The sequence below is a fragment of the Trichosurus vulpecula genome, chromosome 5 (genome assembly GCF_011100635.1).
Source record: "Trichosurus vulpecula isolate mTriVul1 chromosome 5, mTriVul1.pri, whole genome shotgun sequence".
Taxonomy (NCBI): Eukaryota; Metazoa; Chordata; class Mammalia; order Diprotodontia; family Phalangeridae; genus Trichosurus; species Trichosurus vulpecula.
In genome coordinates this window covers 94,615,843-94,633,960 of record NC_050577.1, presented here as the reverse complement: position 1 = coordinate 94,633,960, position 18,118 = coordinate 94,615,843, and the positions used below count along the sequence as shown (strand labels likewise).

Here is an 18,118-nt window from a genome sequence, read left to right as displayed (position 1 = left end):
AAGAGGGCAGACATCCTTTCTGTACTTCAGATTTCTCCTCTGCATCTTCTCCTGCAGCCTCTGAAGGGCCTAGACAGCACATCTCACCTCCATTTCTGCCATGCTGTGATGCATCTGAGTGTCAGAGAGGTCAGGAGTATGGCCCTATGGGGCAATGCAGTGGGGAGGAACAGAGAGAGAATTCTTCCCTCTGGGGACCATGGAAGTAGATTCAGGTATCACCAAGTCACCCAAGTTTGCTTTGGGACTCTTGGTCTCCCCTTTATGTACCTTTTTCCTTCCCTGATGCTACTGTTTTTTGCATGTCTTACCTCTTCTTCTCCTCCTACTCCCTTTAAGTCCCCAATGCACTAATTCGTTGTTGGTAGAATTGTGAAATGATCCAACCATTTTGGAGAGCAATCTGTAATTATACCCAAAGAGTTATTAAACTATTGCTCTTTGACCCAGCAATAATCCTACTTGCCCTATTTCCAAAGATTATTAGGAAAAAATGAAAAACATCTATATCTTCTAAATGTTTATGGTAGCTCTTTTTGTGGTGGCAAAGAACTGGAAATTGTAGGGATGCTCATCAACTATGGAATGGCTGAACAAGTTGTGGTATATGATTGTGACGGAATATTACTGTGCTACAAGAAATGATGAGCTCAATAATTTTAGAAGAACATGGAAAGACTTGCATGAAATAATAAAGAGTGAAGTGAGGAGAACCAAGAGAACATTGTTTGCAGTAACAGCAACATTGCTTTAAGAATAACTTTGAGTCATTTTGTGTATTACAAATACCCAAATTAACTATAAAGGACATATTAAGAAAAATGCTATATGTATCGAGAAAAAGAACTGATAAATATAAGTATTTATAGAATACTTTTACACACACACACACACACACATACATGTGTGTCTAATGGTAGTCATCTCTAGGGTGGCGGGAGGGAAGACAAAAGAAGAAAAAGAAAGAAATTTACATGATAATTTTGTTGTATATTTAAAAGGAACAGGAAGGTGTGCATGATAAATTTGCAATTTCATATACCCTCATATTTTTATTGTTCTATGACATGGAAATGCTTGTTTTATTCCATAATTAAAAATAAAATATCCCAATGCCCTTAAAATCTGTCTTCTACTTTCCTAGTCAATTTTCTGAAGAGGTTCCATTTTCTGTCCTTCCCTTCTCCATGACTGTGAATGGAAGCCTCCCTCAGTCTCTCACCAAAGGGTACTTGGATTTTGTTACCTGCTCTACTCCCACCTGCAAGACTTTGGGCAAAGAAAACTCTCCCATCCTTAGTTTCAGCTTCTTCTTCTGTAACAAGCAGCGGTTGCACTAGATGGCTTTAATATTTGAGGGTTTTTTGACCAGACTTCAGCTCAAAGAAAGGCAGCAGCCCTTGGCCTGCTAGGGCTAAGAGGAAAGTAGCTGAGCTTTGGTGGGCAGGGGAGCAGTGGGAGGGACACCCAGCCTTGAGCCAAGAGCTCAGCAGCTGTGATGGGAGAGGTGAGCAGAAGCCAGAACTTTGTCCACTTCGGACCTACCCGACTGCTGGCCTAGAGCAATAGGAAGGGACTCTGTGGTCAGCAAACTCCCCTCAGAGACTTATCAAGCAATGGCAGATTCTGGACAATTCCCTGAAAGTACCAGATCTTCCATTCACAAAGGACATAGGGTTGGGTTGAAAACAGAGAGAAAAGCTGGGATGTGCCACAGTGCTGATGGAACTAGGTGGACTTTAGTAACATTTAACATTTCAGTGGTCTTGAGGGTCTCAATTTAATGTAATTTTGGAAGTAAAAACTGACTCATCAGGAGTGATTCCCATTTGGCTCTGAGTCAGCTGGGCCAGCTTTACTCATAAGGAGAGAGACATTCTGTCAGAATCCATGATTTCAGGGGCTCTGGAACTTCCCCAGCCCTACAAGTTCTTCCCTTTAATAAAGAACAAAGTCTCCATTCAATCCTCCATACAGCTGTCTAATTGATATTCCTAACACACAGATCTGAGCATGTCATACCTGTACTCAAACCTCTTTAGTGGCTCCCTATTACCTCTAACAAACTCCTCTATTTTACAGGTGAGGAGACTGAGGGGTTAAGCTACTTGCCTTGTATCACATAGCTAACAAGTGCCTGCTTGAGGATTTGAACCTCCATTCTTGTCATTTTCATTTTAAAAGATGATAATTCTTACCTAACAGAATGAATCAATTGTCACTGAATGTTAGGTGCCCATTATTCTGAGATATTATTTAGCCCAAGTTACAGAGGAAGCTGAGATGGAAAGAAAGATGGACAAGTCCAAGGTCCTGCAGGATTAAAGACGAAGTCTTCTAATTCCAATCTCAGTGCACTTCCTCTTGTGCACAACGGCCTCAGTCCAGCAAACATTAATAGCTGACTGCTGACCATACTCTCTGTCTCTACCCTGTCCTTGGTCTGTCCAGATACATAATGCCAAGAGTAATGACTCACCCAAAGTTTCCACTATTTATTTAAATCTTATTGTTTCTGTGGCTGTTCCAGGTAAACATGGGAGAAAGAAAAGTGGCAAAAGTTGAAGAAAATCCCTATGGTAAGGAATGGTTTTGAAATGGCCCAAATGCTCTCTTTCTTCTAGAATTCTAGGTGGCAGAAAACTTGTAGGCTGGGTACTGTGCTCCCATCTCCCAACGCAATATGTCAAGGCTAACAGGAAAAATCTACTACTTTCCAGAGGAAAAGGGGCTCAATTTAGTATGTTCTCTGTCATCAGCTCAGATGTTTAGGAGATATTCAAGGTTAATAACACCCCCACCATCTAAACTTGCATTAGCAGTAAGTAGCGAGATTTAGTTTTCTCGGGTTTACAAACACTTACCCACATTACCTTATTTGATCCTTGTGACAACCTTGTAATATAGGTGCTATTGTTATCCCCTTCTTACAAATGAGGATCCTGATGCTGAGATTTTTTAAGGTAATTGCCCAGGTCATAGACCTAGTCCCTAAAGAAGGATTTGAACTCAGGTCTTCCTGGTTCCACAAAGAGAACATTGTGTCACTCAGCTGCATCTGTCAAGTATTATCACTTTTTATTGACTAACAGTAAAAGCATATTTAATACAAGTTCACAATGAAGTTAATGATCAAAATACACATCTATGGACTGAAAGAAAGTAAGAGCTGGAGGGGAGCTCAGAGATAATTCAGGACAGGTAAATTCACTTGACAGATGAGGAAATCAAAGCTCAGAGAAGAGAAGGGATTCAATATTGGAGGTTACATATGGTGTGTAACCAAGTGGCAGAACTAGGTCTAGAGCCCAGAATATGGCAAGGAACATTGCTGAAGGGGGAAAACCTGAGTGGCAACAGCAATTCTGGGTCTCTGCCTGAGGGCACTGAGAAGGAGGGAGAGGAGTCAATTCTGAGTGCTATCTCTAACAAGGAATATTCTTTTGTTAATATTTTCTTTTATTATCTTTTTGTTAAATGGAAAAACTAATCCCCAGAGAGTATACAGATCATGCTGAAAAGATAGATTTGAGGTCCTAGTAATAGTGTTTGCTCCCTGCAGATTCAAGAGAGGAGAGACTACTGCTACAAGAGCCCAAGTTGAGGCTAATCCTGGTGGGGAAAACCAGAAGTGGGAGAAGTGGAACTGGAAACAGTATCCTTGGGGACAATGTGCTTGTATCCAAGCTTGGGGCAGTGCCAGTGACCAAGGTTTGCAGCAACGGGAGCTGGAGCTGGGATAGAGGAGAAATGGATATCATTGACACTCCTGATATCTTTAGCCTAGAAGTGTCTACTGAAGGTCTAATTTCTCAAGAAATCTTGAGAAATGATTACCTTCTCTCCTCCCCGTGGTCCCACATATTGGTCCTGGTGACCCAGCTTGGTCACCATACTAAGGAGGACCAGGAAGCCATGAAGAATGTGAAGGAGATCTTGGGGAAAAATGTTATGAATCACATAGTCATCCTTTTCACTTGCAAGGAAGATCTTGGGGGGGAATCCCTAAAGGAATATATCAATTTCACAGATAATAAGGCCATGAAAGAGCTGGTTATACACTGTGTGGGGGCTGGGTCTGTACTTTCAACAACCGGGCCACAGGGACAGAGCAGGAAGAGCAAGTGACAGAGCTGATGGATATAGTAGAGAGCCTGGTACAGAAGAAAAGGAGCATGCACTATACCTATGAGGTATATATCCTAGGGGAAGAGCTCCAATGGGTCAGCCCAGAGGAGAAGTTCAGAAAATTTGGGGAGAAACTGGCTGAGTTACAGGAAAAGAATAAGAGGTCCACATATCAAGGGCAACAGTCTCCATGAGCCTCAGAGATTTGTATGAATTAAGAAAATCTCACCTCAAACTATGGAAATTCAGCATTGCTACCTTTGGCATCTTCTACCTGCGGGTAATGATCCCCAACTGTCTTTATGACTGGTTGGGCACCAGAAGAGTATTTCGTGACTTGCTGGGCACCACCAGTCATGAATAGCTGCTGGTTTCTAGCATCTTTATTAGTCATCAGGGGAAATTGGTCGGGAGCAATGCCCTCTGAATTTGATCACCTCATGGCTATCACCGTTTTTAAGCATATCTAAAGCATACCCTGAAAAATCTAGCTCATGTCTCATCTCTTTCAACAAACCTTCCCAGTTAGTGCCAGCTCTCATGGTGAAGGAAGCTTAGTGCATTTAAAAGAGCAATGGATTCATAGTCAGATGATCAAGGTTCAATATCTAGTTCTGTCCCTTATATTCTACCTGAATTTACTTACAACCATTTGAGTTCTATTGGTCTCACTTTCCTTATCTGCCAAATGGAGGTGGGCGGGCTAGATGGTTTGTAAAGTTCCTATTAGCTCTAAATCTATGAAATCCCTTTCCTGACTTCCTTTCGTACATAGATCTAGCTGCTGGAGCTGTTTTATATTGCCTGGTTCCACATGTATTTGAGGTTCAAAATCCTCCATTACTCTGCAAAGCTAGGAATGATGCCTTCACCCATAGCTACAATTGGCCACATTTGGACAGCACTTCAAGGTTTTCTCACAACTCTGTGAGGCAAGAAGTGTGAGTGTATTATCCATATTTTTTAGATGAGAAAAAAGACTTAAAGACATGCTCCCTGTAACCCACATGCAAATGTTGGAGCCAGATCTTCCAACTTCACATGTATAGTGTTCTTTCTATGTCCCTTAGCTGCTTCTCTTCCTCTATTTTCCCACAGGCCCCAGAACAAATTAAACATGTAGGAGACAGGCAATAAATGCTAGTTGAATTTAATAGAAACTTATTATTTCTATAAAGGAATGTACTATGTAATTTAAAATCTCTTGGTTGATCATCATTAAATGGAATTGATGATTATGGACACAAATCCAATGTATTTTAGATTCACTGAGAGTAATTTACTGCATCTAGCTTTGTACACTCTGGCAATTCTTATTCCAAATCCCACTTTTAGTAATGAGTCGTGTCCCCAGAGCTGAGGGTAGCTATGCTTCTTCCTCAGGGGAGAGATCTCAATGCTGAGGGATTGAAGGAATGTCTTTCTCTAATGTTATTGGCTCAAGCCTCCATTCTGGTGTGTACTCCCCACTCTCAATTGTCAGTTATAGTTATCAGATTTCTTATATTATTGATGCCCTTTAGTGGTTAGTGCTTCAGTGCTATTTAACAAAGTAACAGAAGTTAGCTTTTATGAAGAAATATTTACTGAGAATAAATAGCAAAGGCAGAAGTTACAAGGCCTTTCTTCCCAATAACTGGGGGGGCACACTCTCCCCTATAACAGCTCTGCTCCTGGGGAGAATGGGCTTAACCTCAAAATAGTTTCTGCCAAACATTTTCACCATGAATGTGGAAGCCAATTGATGAATCATGGTCACTCCCTCTGCTGCATTAGATCAACTCTTATGCCTATCAAGCACTTGTCACTCAGGACTCTGATCCCCATCAGTCTCAGCTGTCTGCAAAATGTGGCATGGACTCCAGCTCACAGACCTTTGGTGGCTGCCTCTCCCAGCCTTTCAATGTTCACAAGGTTGCAGCCTATTCTGAAACTCCTTCACCCAAGAGCAAGAAAACGCAAAGTGGCAAAGAATATGAGTCCCGTAGGACCAGGTGGGGAGCTAGGTAGCTAGCAGAAGGAGGCTACTGTTCCTATTGGATGCCTTCTCTTGGAAATAGCAAGGCCATGTACTCTTTGCTTCATGGATAAGAGATGGGCTGAGATCCTACTCTTATCTAGAGAAGCTCATTGCAGCTCATCCTCATTGTTCACCACCAAGAAGAGGAAAAGAGCTGAGCTGCCCACTTAGCAGGCTTTTGTATGCACTCATATCCACCTCAGCAACATATCAAAAACCAGTCTCTTCACCCTATGCTTAATGGATCAGAAATAGAATACTTGGACATGCTCCAAAATCATGTGGGAAATTAGCCCATGCTGCCCATGCTGGACACACTTACAAGGACTGGGATCTCACTGGCCTATCACCATTACAAAGCCATCAATGGCCTTGCAGCCTAAGATATGTGAATTGAAATCCATCTCCTTCCAAGTGCTGTTGACACATGTGTTCTTTCTCTATGTGTACTCTATGTGTATTCAATATTCCTACTGAGGCTGTGTGTGTCTGTTGGAGAATGTACCCCAGGTTTACAGGCAATATTATGTTTTGTTGCTACTTTTATTACAAAGCATTTAATTAAACATCTTTGCTTTGAATTAATTTGATCGTCTAGCTGACTATTAAAGGTAAACTTATGGTGGTGGTGGTCATAGGGTCATTATCTATAATTTTAGTGGTGTAGACCTACTAAGTACAAGGAACGTGGGCTAGCCATTTGTTGTGTGTTGACAGGTACTACCACGCCTTGCATCAACTTTTATTGTTGTTAGCTTCAGGGCATACAGGGACAAACAATTTCAGTGCTGACTGCTTGTTTTAGTAAATTATATATGTACACATATGTATGTGTATATGTACATATACATACATACATACGTACTATATAAAGTATATAACATAGTGATCATAAGAAGATTTTAGACATGTGTAAATGAGCAAGTCCATTGGTAAGATGGTAAATAGGGGCTGCTTAATACCAAAGATATAATTCCTTAGGGCATAACAAGCCATGCATTTGATATAGAAATATTTTGAATTAAAAAACAGTGAATTTAAAAAAATAAGTTAAAGAAATAATTTCATAGTTTTGGGGGAACTCAATGAAATGTTTTAATGATGAATTTTAATGTTTTTATACTATCACTTTACTTAATAAAATTTTGTTTCCCTATTTTTTAAATAAAAAACTTAATCACCTCTGAAATCAATTTTTTAAAAATTCAATAAAAGTGTTTCAACCTAATAAAAGTGTTCATTTTATTCAAAGCCCCAAATCAGCTTCTCTTAGCCTTGTGTAGACCCAACACACTGGGTAGATTTGTCAGTCTATGGATGGACAAAAACGTTTGCCAAATGGTCTGTTTTGCATGTGTACTCTACTTGTTTTTTCACAACAATGAACAAAAATTGTATTTTAGGACAATTTCTTTTTTATATAATTATCTTATATACTTTTAGTTTTCAACATTCACTTCCCTAAGATTTTTAGTTTTAAATTATCGCCCTCTTCCTTCCCTTCCCCAAGATGGCACGCAATCTGATATAGGCTTTCCTTATATATTCATATCAAACATATTTTCAGAATTGGTCAAGATGTAAAGAAGAATTGAAACTAATGAGAGGAACCATTAGAAAGAAGAAGCAAAGCAAAGCAACAAAAGAAAAGGAGAGCAAATGGTATGCTTCCCTCTCCATTCAGACTCCAGATTTCTTTCTCTGGATGTGGACAGCATTTTCTATTGTGAATCTTTTGGAGTTGTCTTAGATCCTTGCAATGCTGAGAAGAGCTAACTCTACCAAAGTCAGTAATTGCACAATGTGGCTGTTGCTGTGTATAAGGTTCTCCTGGTTCTGTTCATTTCACTTTGCATCAGTTCATGTAAGTCTTTCTAGGTTTTTCTGCAATCATCCTGCTTGTCATTTTTATAGCACAATAATATTCCATCACAATCATATACCACACCTTGTTCAGTCATTTCCCAATTGATAGGCATCCCCTCAATTTGCAATTCTTGGCCACCACAAAAAGAACTACTATAAATATTTTTGTACATGGGGGTCCTTTTGCTGTTTTTATGATCTCTTTGGGATATAGACCTAGAAGTAGCATTGCTGTATCAAAGGGTATGCTCAATTTTATAGCCCATTAAACAAAGTTCCAAATTGCTCTCCAAAAGGGTTGGATCAGTTCACAACTCCACCAACAACATGTAAGTGTTCTAATTTTCCCATATCTTCTGTAGCAGTTATCATTTTCCTGTTTGTCATGTTAGCCAATCTGATAGGTGTGATATGGTACCTCAGAGTCATTTTGATTTGCATTTCTCTAATCAATAATGATGTAGAGTTTTTTTTTCATATGACTATAGATAGCTTTAATTTCTTCCTCTAAAAACTGCCTGTTCATATCCTTTGAACATTTATCAATTGGGGAATGACTTGTATTCTTACAAATTTGATTCAATGCTCTATTTATTTTAGAAATGATGCCTTTATCAGAGACAGTGGCTGTAAAAATTGTTTCCCAGCTTTCTGCTTCTCTTCCAATTTTGGTAGCATTGGCTTTGTTTGTGCAAATACTTTTCAATTTAATGTAATTAAAATCATTCATTTTATATTTCATAATGTTCTCTATCTCTTGTTTGGTGATAAAGTCTTCCCTTCTCTATGGATCTGACAGGTAAACTATTCCTTGCTCTCCTAGTTTGCTTATTGTATCAGTCTTTATAATTTTGGAACAATTTATGAGCAATGTCTTACAAATAATATCTATATTTTAAATGTCCAGTCAAAGGATCAAATCCAGAGACAACTCTCGGTCCCATGCATTCTCTTTCTCTTTGCATTCTCCAGCAGCTCAACTAGTAAGTCAAACATTTCATTAACTTAAGAGAAGACTTTGCATCTCTAGATGCCAGAGTCACATTAACAGAATTTTCTCTCTTTGTCCCCTAACCCTCTAGCCCTGCTCCCAACATATACCTAGGCCATAGGCATCCCCATTTCATCTGAGAGCAGAGACCAAGGAAGGAATGCTGGGTTGTTGGGGAAGGTTCATACTGAAAATCTCCTTCCTGGTTCTCAATGCCTTACAGAATGTATAGCCCAGTGTGGCCATGAAAGACTGATGATGTGAAGGTGAGCAAGCACAGAACTAGCTCCTCCAACTCCTTCCATTTTTAATTTTTTCCCTTTTAAATTTATTTATTTTTAGTATACAAAATTCAGTTTCACAAGTTTCTGAGTTCCAAATTTTCTCCCCCTTCTCTCTCCTTCCCCCTCCCCACTGAAGATGGCATGTAATCCAACATAAGTTCTACATATACCTTCACATTAAACATATTTTCACAATAGTCAAGTAGTAAAGAATAATTATAACCAATGGAATGAACCACAAGAAAGAACAAACAAATGAACTAATAAATAAATAAAAATAAAAGACAGAGCAAATAGTTTGCTTCAATCTGCATTCAGACTCCATAATTCTTTCTCTGAATGTGGATATCTTTTCTCATCATGAGTCTTTTGGAACTGTCTTAGAACCTTGCATTGCTGAGAGGAGCCAAGTCCTTCAAAGTTAGTCATCACAGATACAATGTGTCTAATTGTGTACAATGTTCTCCTGGTTCTGCTCCCCTCACTCAGCATCAGTTCGTATAAATCTTTCCAGATTATTTTGAAGTCTGTCTGCTCCTCATTTCTTATAGCAAAATAGTATTCCATTACATTCATATACCACAAGTTGTTTATCCATTCCCCAATTGATGGGCATCCCCTTGATTTCCAAGTCTTTGCCACCACAAAAAGAGCTGCTATAAATATTTTTGTACATATGGGTCCTTTTTCCATTTGTATGGTCCCTTTGGGAGACAGCCCTAGAAGTAGTATTGCTGGTTCAAAGGCTATGCACATTTTTATAGCCCTTTGTTACAATTTTCCCATATCTTCTCTAGCATTTATAATTTACCTGTTTTGTCTTGTTAGCCAATCTGAGAGGTGAAGTGTGGTATTTAAGAGTTGTTTTGATTTACATTTCTCTAATCAGTAGTGATTTAGATCATTTTTTCATATGACTATAGATAGCTTTAATTTCTTCCTCTGAAAACCTACAGTTCATGTCCTTTGATCTTTTATCAATTGGGGAATGACTTGTATTCATATAAATTTGACTCAGTTCCCTGGATATTCTAGAAATGAGGCCTTTTTCAGAGACACTAGTTGTAAAAAATTTTCCCAGTTTTCTGCTTCCCTCCTAATCTTGGTTGCATTGGCTTTGTTTGTACAAAAACTTTTCAATTTAATGTAATCAAAATTATCCATTTTGCATTTCATAACATTATCTATCTCTTGTTTGATCATAAATTTTTCCCTTCTCCATAAATGTGACAGGTAAACTATTCCTTGCTCTCCCAAATTGCTTATAGTATCAGCCTTTATATCTCAATCATGAACCCATTTTGACTTTATTTTGGAATATGGTGTAAGATATTGGTCTATGCCAAGTTTCTGCCATACTATTTTCCAGTTTTCTCAGCAGTTATTGTCAAATAGTGAGTTCTTATCCCAGAAGCTGGAGCCTTTGGGTTTATCAAACAGTAGATTACTATAGTCATTGACTACTGAGTCTTGTGTACCTATCCTATTCCACGGATCTACCAATCTATTTCTTAGCCAGTAGCAAGTTGTTTTGATGACTGGCGCTTTATAATACAGTTTAAGATCTGGTATGGCTAGGCCACCTTCCCTAGCATTTCTTTTCATTAATTCCCTTGATATTCTGGACATTTTGTTCTTCCAGATAAATTTTGTTATTATTTTATATAGCTCTATAAAATAATTTTTGGTAGTTTGATTGTTATGGTACTAAATAAGTAAATTAATTTAGGTAAAATTGTCATTTTTATTATATTAGCTCAGCCTAACCATGAGCAACCAATGTTTTTCCAATTATTTAGATCTGACTTTATTTGTGTGAAAAGTGTTTTGTAATTGTGTTCATATAGTTCCTGGGTTTGTCTTGGCAGGCAGACTCCCAAATATTTTATACTGTCCACAGTAACTTTAAATGGAATTTCTCTATCTCTTGCTTTCAGGCTTTATTAGTAATGTATAGGAATGCTGAGGATTTATGTGGGTTTATTTTATATCTTGCAACTTTGCAAAAGTTATTTATTATTTCAAGCAGTTTTTTACTTGATTCTCAAGGATTCTCTAAGTAAATCATCATATCATCTGCAAAGAGGGATAACTTAGTTTCTTCTTTGCCTACTCTAATTCCCACAATTTCTTTTTCTTCTCTTACTGCTATAGCTAACATTTCTAGTGCCAAATTGAATAATAAGGATGATAATGGACATCCTTGTTTCATGCCTGATCTTATTGGAAATGCATCTAGCTTATCCCCATTACAAATAATGCTTGCTGATGGTTTTAGGTAGATGCTACTTATGATTTTAAGGAAAATTCTATTTATTTCTATGCTTTCTAGTGTTTTTAATTGGAATGGGTATTGTATTTTGTCAAAAGTTTTTTCTGCATGTGTTGAGGACATATGGTTTCTGCTAGTTTTGTTGTTGATATGATCAATTATGCTGACAGTTTTCCTTATATTGAACCAGCCTTGCATTCCTGGAATAAATCCTACCTGGTCATAGTGTATTATTCTCATGATAAGTTGTTGTAATCTGTTTGCTTATATTTTATTTAAAATTTTTTCATCTTCCAGACAGAAGTCTGTTCTGTTTTAGAGCCGCAAGTCCAAGTGTCCAAGGACTATCTATATTAGTCTTGACCAATCAATCATTCCTCCTTCCCCAATGCCATGTCTTAGTTACTCATGTACAAAGTTGTGTCAATGGGTCAACAAGCCTGAATTGGACAGAAATTCTATTATTCACCTGTTTTGATAGGCCTAAATACTGTAGTGAATCTTAATTTTCTTCAGTGTTGTAGACCCATATCACATGTCTTAAATTGTCTTTCCCAGCAGAAATAGGGAAAACATGTATTACTTGTGCCTCTCCCCTTACCATAAAATGCCAGTGAGGGATGACTTCTTAACATTTTTTTTTCATTTTTTTATGCTGAATTCCAAATTCTCTCCCACCTTCCTGACCCTCCCCACCCATTGAGAAGGTAAGCAATATGATACCCATTATACACATGAAGTCATTTAAAACATATCTTTAAAAATAATGCTTACTTATTTTTAACACTCATTTTTAAATTTTGAGTTTCAATTGATGATTTTATCTTGAAACTCTGATAAATCCCAAGTCCAGAGTAATAGCTTATACTCTTTCCTGTGGGTAGGACAAGGAAGACTATGGCCTCAGTAAAAGAGCATAATTGTATCTGGTTTTTTTTCATCTTATTTCTAAGGCACATAAAAACATCTCACCTGAGGTTGAAACTTTGAATCCTTCAACTCTTGTTAGGAGTTCTGAGTAGTGGAATGTATTCCTTCTTGACTTTGTTTATGTAGCCTGTTGTAATTCACAATGGCTCCCATAAGCAAGGTCTAGAGTGAAGCATTAGACTGCAGAAAGATAAAGAATCCTTGTGGACTACATCCTGACTTTCAAAAAAGCATGTATTGACATTATCTATGTTTTCTTTTATTTTTTTCATTAAAAATTTCCCATTTACATTTAAATCTATTTCATGCCTTCTCTGGAGAGCTGTCAGCTGTGTGCCCCCATGAGTCTGACACCTCTGCTCTACACAACTTCAGTGATCATCAGGATTCTGACAGCTTCTCCTATTTATTATACTTATGTAATCTACCTGATTCATTCCATGACTCTGAAGTCTCTCCTACAATCACCTCCTGTACCTTTTAATTCACACCTGAGTAGTACTGGCTAGTTCCTTCCATATCTTATCAAGACGTCATCAGTTGTCTTCAATGGGCATATCTAGTCCTTCTATAAAACACACAGACACAGACACAGATACACACAGACATACAGACACACAGACAGAGACAGAGACAGACATAGAGAGGAAGAAAGAGAGAGAGAGAGAGAGAGAGAGAGAGAGAGAGAGAGAGAATTATAGATGTGTTTAAAACTGGGACAAAAACTTAATCCTTTAAACTCATGAATCCAAACCATTGCCTCCTTTCTTTCTGCCGTTCCCATTCCATCTTATCCTCTACAATTGGGGTCAGGAAGGCCTGAATTCAGATCCAGCTTAAGATACTTATTTACTAGTTCTGTCACCCTGGACAAGTCAATTAACCTCTGTCTGTCTCAGTTCTGTTATCTGTAAAATGAGGATAATAATAGCATCTACCTTCTAGGATTGTTGTAAGAATCAAATGAGATAACATTTGTAAAAGGCTTAGCATGGTGCCTGGCACACAGTAGGTATTTAATAAATGCTTGTTCCATTCCCCTACTTGTGTGCACTGGCATGATTGTTAATAGAAAGCACACCAGTGGGGGCTCTCAAGCTAAGGTTTGAGAGTGCAATCACAGAACATTAACCCAAAAATCTGTGGAAGCAGCCATCCTCTGGGTACTCAAACCACAAGTGGGAATGCATATTGGGAGAGTAGCCCAGAAAGTGTCCTACACAAAGAAAAAGCAAAAACAGAATCTAAGTTCAAGAAGCTTACATGCTAATGAGGGATACATAAACAGCAGACACATGAGATAAATATAGAATAGATGGAAGGTAAAGTAAAAAGCACTAGCAGCTGGGGGAGACCAGAAGAGCTGAGTCCTGCAATAAACCAAGGATTCTAAGAGTCCAAGGTAAATAAAAACAACATTGCAGACCTGAGGAACATATTGAAAAGGCGCCGGGATGGGAGATTGATACCTTGTGAGGGACAACAAACAGGCCAGTGTGATGAGACCACTGAGACTGCAGAGGAGAGTAAGTAATATGTAAGAAGTTTGGAAAGATAAGAAGGGGCCAGTTTGTGAAGATCTTTAAATACCAAAAAGAGAAGTTTATATTTGATCTGAAAAGAAAAGAGAGCCACTATATTTTTTGAGTAGGGGAGATCGCATGGCTAGAACTGTGCTTTTGGAAACCCATTTTAATAGTTGTATAGAAGAGAGGTGTCAATCCATTGAGGAGTATGAGGTAAAGTCCTCAGCTGAGAAAGTGAGATGGGTGAGTGGTATGGGAATAGAGGAAAAGTTTGGAAACAGCTTCTTTGGAGAGTGAATAGGAATGGGAAGTAAATTAGGGGAAAATAAGAGATTGAATCCCTGCAGGGAGGGCCCAATAGAGAAGATATAACATGAATTTTTAGTGGAGCCAATCAACACAGCTACATGGCATTAATTTACTGCATTCAGTGGATAGAAGTAGAAACATAAGAGACAAATTGTGGGAATAATCTGGAATTGGATTATAACAAGTGGAAGGGAAAGACTTAACAGAAAGAATTGGGTATGGAGTTAACAAAAGGGTCACAGTTGGGAATGGAGAAGTTAATAGCAAAGCAGGGGTGATGGCCTGGGGAAGTTCAGCCCCCTAATTTTACAGTCAAGGAAACTGAGGCCCTGAGAAATTAAATTATTATTCAGGTGGTCACTCAGTTAACAGAACTTATACTCAAACTTAGGTCCCATGACTTTAAATTTAGCAGTCTTTTCACAGGGCTGTGGTGACACATTTATCTATTGTCATCTGTTACCATTTTACTTGGAGTTCAGGAATAACCACTAAAAGGAACAATTTTCCCCCAAAAGCACAGATACCAAAAGACCACCATTATAGAAATAGTTTGTGATGTGTGAGGAAAGAATCCTTCCCCACTAATCCCTTCCTTACCCAGTTGTTGGCCTTGGAGTCTTTCTTGATGATCCATATCTGTACATTGCTGAAGTATCTGGGGGAAATTCAGGCTGTTGAAAACCTCAGCAGAATATTCTATCAGGAAACAGAAGTGACAGAGCGATTCACAGATTTTTTTTAACAAAAGACTCCTTTTTATGTTTCCCAGGCCTCTTATCCCCCAAACATAAAACTTTTAATCACTATAGGGCATTGTGATGTATTTTAATATTAAAGATTTGGCATCATATTAGTTCAACATGAACAAATTGATCATTTCTAATGTATATATGTATGTATATATATACATATATATATGTGTATATATATATATATATATATATATATATATATATATATATACCAATTAAAAACACATTTTAATGTTACATTGAATTCTACTTGAAACCAATTAAGAAGGATATTGATAAGCCTGAGAGTGGTCCAGAGGAGGTGAAGGGCTTAAATAAATGAAGTTTAGGGAAATGGGTATTTTTAGTCTAGAGAAGAGAAGGCTCAAGAGGAATTTGTAGAAACATTTTTTTAACTATTCCAAATATTTTAATAAGAGTTCTCTGGAAGGCATTTAAAACACCAGTTTGTGCGGATAAACTCCATTGGAGAGAGAGAATACAGAACGCAGGTAGCCACGGAGCTGAGGAATTTTCTTGATTTGGGGCAGGATCTGAGAGTCCACCGTTTTCTGATCAGCCTTGCGCTGCTCTGTAATCTCGTATTTCTCTTTTTCTGTGTCAAAAATCTCTCCTTCTTGGTGTCTAGGTTTACGGAGCCTCTTCTTCTTGAAGTAAGCATCAGTAAGATGATTTGGAATTTTTACACCTGAAAAGTTAACCCTGGTAGAGGTGGCAATGACAAATTTCTGATGGGTCCTTCTCAGAGGAACACAGTTGATGGTCAGAGGTCCAGTCACCAGTAGCAAGCCACTAGCCAGCTGCTTCAGGAAAACCACTCGCTTGCCCCTGTGGCGGCCAATGAGCATGATCAGAACAGTGCCTGGCTTGATGCTAGCTCGAAGTCTCCTCACATGCTGGCTGAAGGGCTTTTTGCCATGACTTAGCAGCTTTCTAGGCACATCCTCAGTAGGGTAATACCGAGGCATTTTGCAAATCTTTACCACACGAGTTCCTCCATTTTTATCACCACCAACTGGCTTTGAGATAGTAGCAGGCACCTTCTCTTTCTTTTTCCTTTCAATCCGGGTTTTTGGTGCAGCATATTTCCGCTTGTACATGGCTCTCCGGGAATACATTGCAGACCTGGAGTGTCTACCAATCCCTCGGGCCAGGACTGGGTTCCGACTGCAATGCTTTCGAGGCTTTTTCACCACCTTTTCAGCCACATCTTCCTTTTTGTTCTCTTTTTTTTTTCCTTTTTGACCTTCTTTTCCTTTGGTTCCTTTGGAGGCTTTTTGTCCGCCATCTTGAGCGAGGGGAAAGAGCTAGAAACATTTTTTTTTAAAAAAAAAAGACCTCCTTTTTCATTGCCCTACAAATATTAAGAAATAATATTTCTCTCTATAGCCCTTTCCATTTTTCTACGGAAAATCCACTGGAAAGTGGGTTGGTAGGTAGAGGACAAGAAAGCATTTATTTTTATCATTTTTATTTAATATTTTAGTTTTCAACATTGATTTCCATTAGATTTTGAGTTACAAATTTTCTCCCCATTTCTACCATCCACCCATTCCAAGATGGCATACATTCTGATTGCTTCATTCCCCAGTCAGCCCTCCCTTCTGTCACCCCACTCCCCACTCCCATCCCCTTTCCCCTTACTCTCTTGTAGGGCAGGATAGATTTTTACACCTCATTCCCTATACATCTGGCTTCCCAGCTGCATGCAAAAAACAACTTTTTTTTGAGCATCTGCTTTTAAAACTTTGAGTTCCAAATGCTCTCTTCTCTTCCCTTCCCACCCACCCTCCCTAGGAAGGCAAGCAATTCAACATAGATCATTTTGTAAAACACTTCCACAAAGCTCAAGTAGGCTAACTATATTTCCTTCCACCCTATCCTGTCCCCTTTACTCAATTTTCTCCCTTGACCCTGTCCCTTTTCAAAAGTATTTGCTTTTGATTACCTCCTCCCCTATCTGCCCTCCCTTCTATCATCCTGTTCCAACAATCCGGCTAGCAGCTGATGTGCGGGGTGTAAAATCAACAGCAACCAGCTCACAGGATGCTGCAAAAGCCCAGGTTCTTTTGATCTGCTTTACTAAGGAAATCAACATTAAGGGGTTAACAAGCTTACTTTAATTCAGCATATAAACATCATTCACTTAGTTCAGGGGAAAAAGCCAGCACCCTGAACTTCACAGCAAATACAAACAAATTACAAACATCAACAGACAGCCCAAATACAATTCATAGTTACCAACATCTAAGTTCAGCCCAGGAGCTCATAACAAGAGCCACCACTGCTGTGGGTCAGAGCTCCGAAAAAGTGAAAACTAACTCCTGGTTTTATATCTTTTTCAGGGTCAAGGGTGAGTCACACATGCGACTCACCCATGTGACCTAAAATCCTCACAAAAAAGCAACTTAAACCCACATGGTCTAAGAGCCTCTGATGTCACAAACATGTCACTCAAACCCATGTAAATTAGGCTTTCCCTTGAGGCAAGGAGGTCATCAAGGACTCCTAATTTAATCAAGGAAATAAAGGCCAAACTCTTAGAGGGCACTTGGTTGAACTAAGTGCTAAGAGCCTATTTTCATTGCCAACACACATCCCCCCCCACTTTTTATCCCCTTCCCCTTACTTTCCTGTGGGGTAAGATACCCAATTGAGTGTGTATGTAATTCCCTCCTCAAATTGAATCTGATGAGAATAAGATTCACTCATTCCCCCTCACCTGCCCCCTCTTCCCTTCCAACAGAACTGCTTTTTCTTGCCACTTTTATGTAAGATAATTTACCACATTCTATCTCTCCCTTCTTCCCTCTCTCAATATATTCCTCTCTCACCCCTTAAATTTATTTCATTTTATGAGATATCATGCCTTCATATTCAACTCATCCTGTGCCTTCTGTCTATATATACATGTGTATTCCCTTCAACTACACTAATACTGAGAAGTCTCATGAAATACACACATCGTCTTTCCATGTAGGAATGTAAACAAAACAATTCAACTTTCATAAGTCCCTTATGAATTCCTTCTTGTTTA

At 38.7% G+C, this 18,118-nt stretch overlaps 2 pseudogenes; one reads left to right on the top strand and one right to left on the bottom strand.

The window, feature by feature from the left end:
• The first annotated feature begins 199 nt into the window (after positions 1–199).
• LOC118850931 lies at positions 200–4,630 on the top strand (annotated as a pseudogene).
• A 10,837-nt stretch (positions 4,631–15,467) lies between these two features.
• LOC118849950 lies at positions 15,468–16,382 on the bottom strand (annotated as a pseudogene).
• Positions 16,383–18,118: the final 1,736 nt, after the last annotated feature.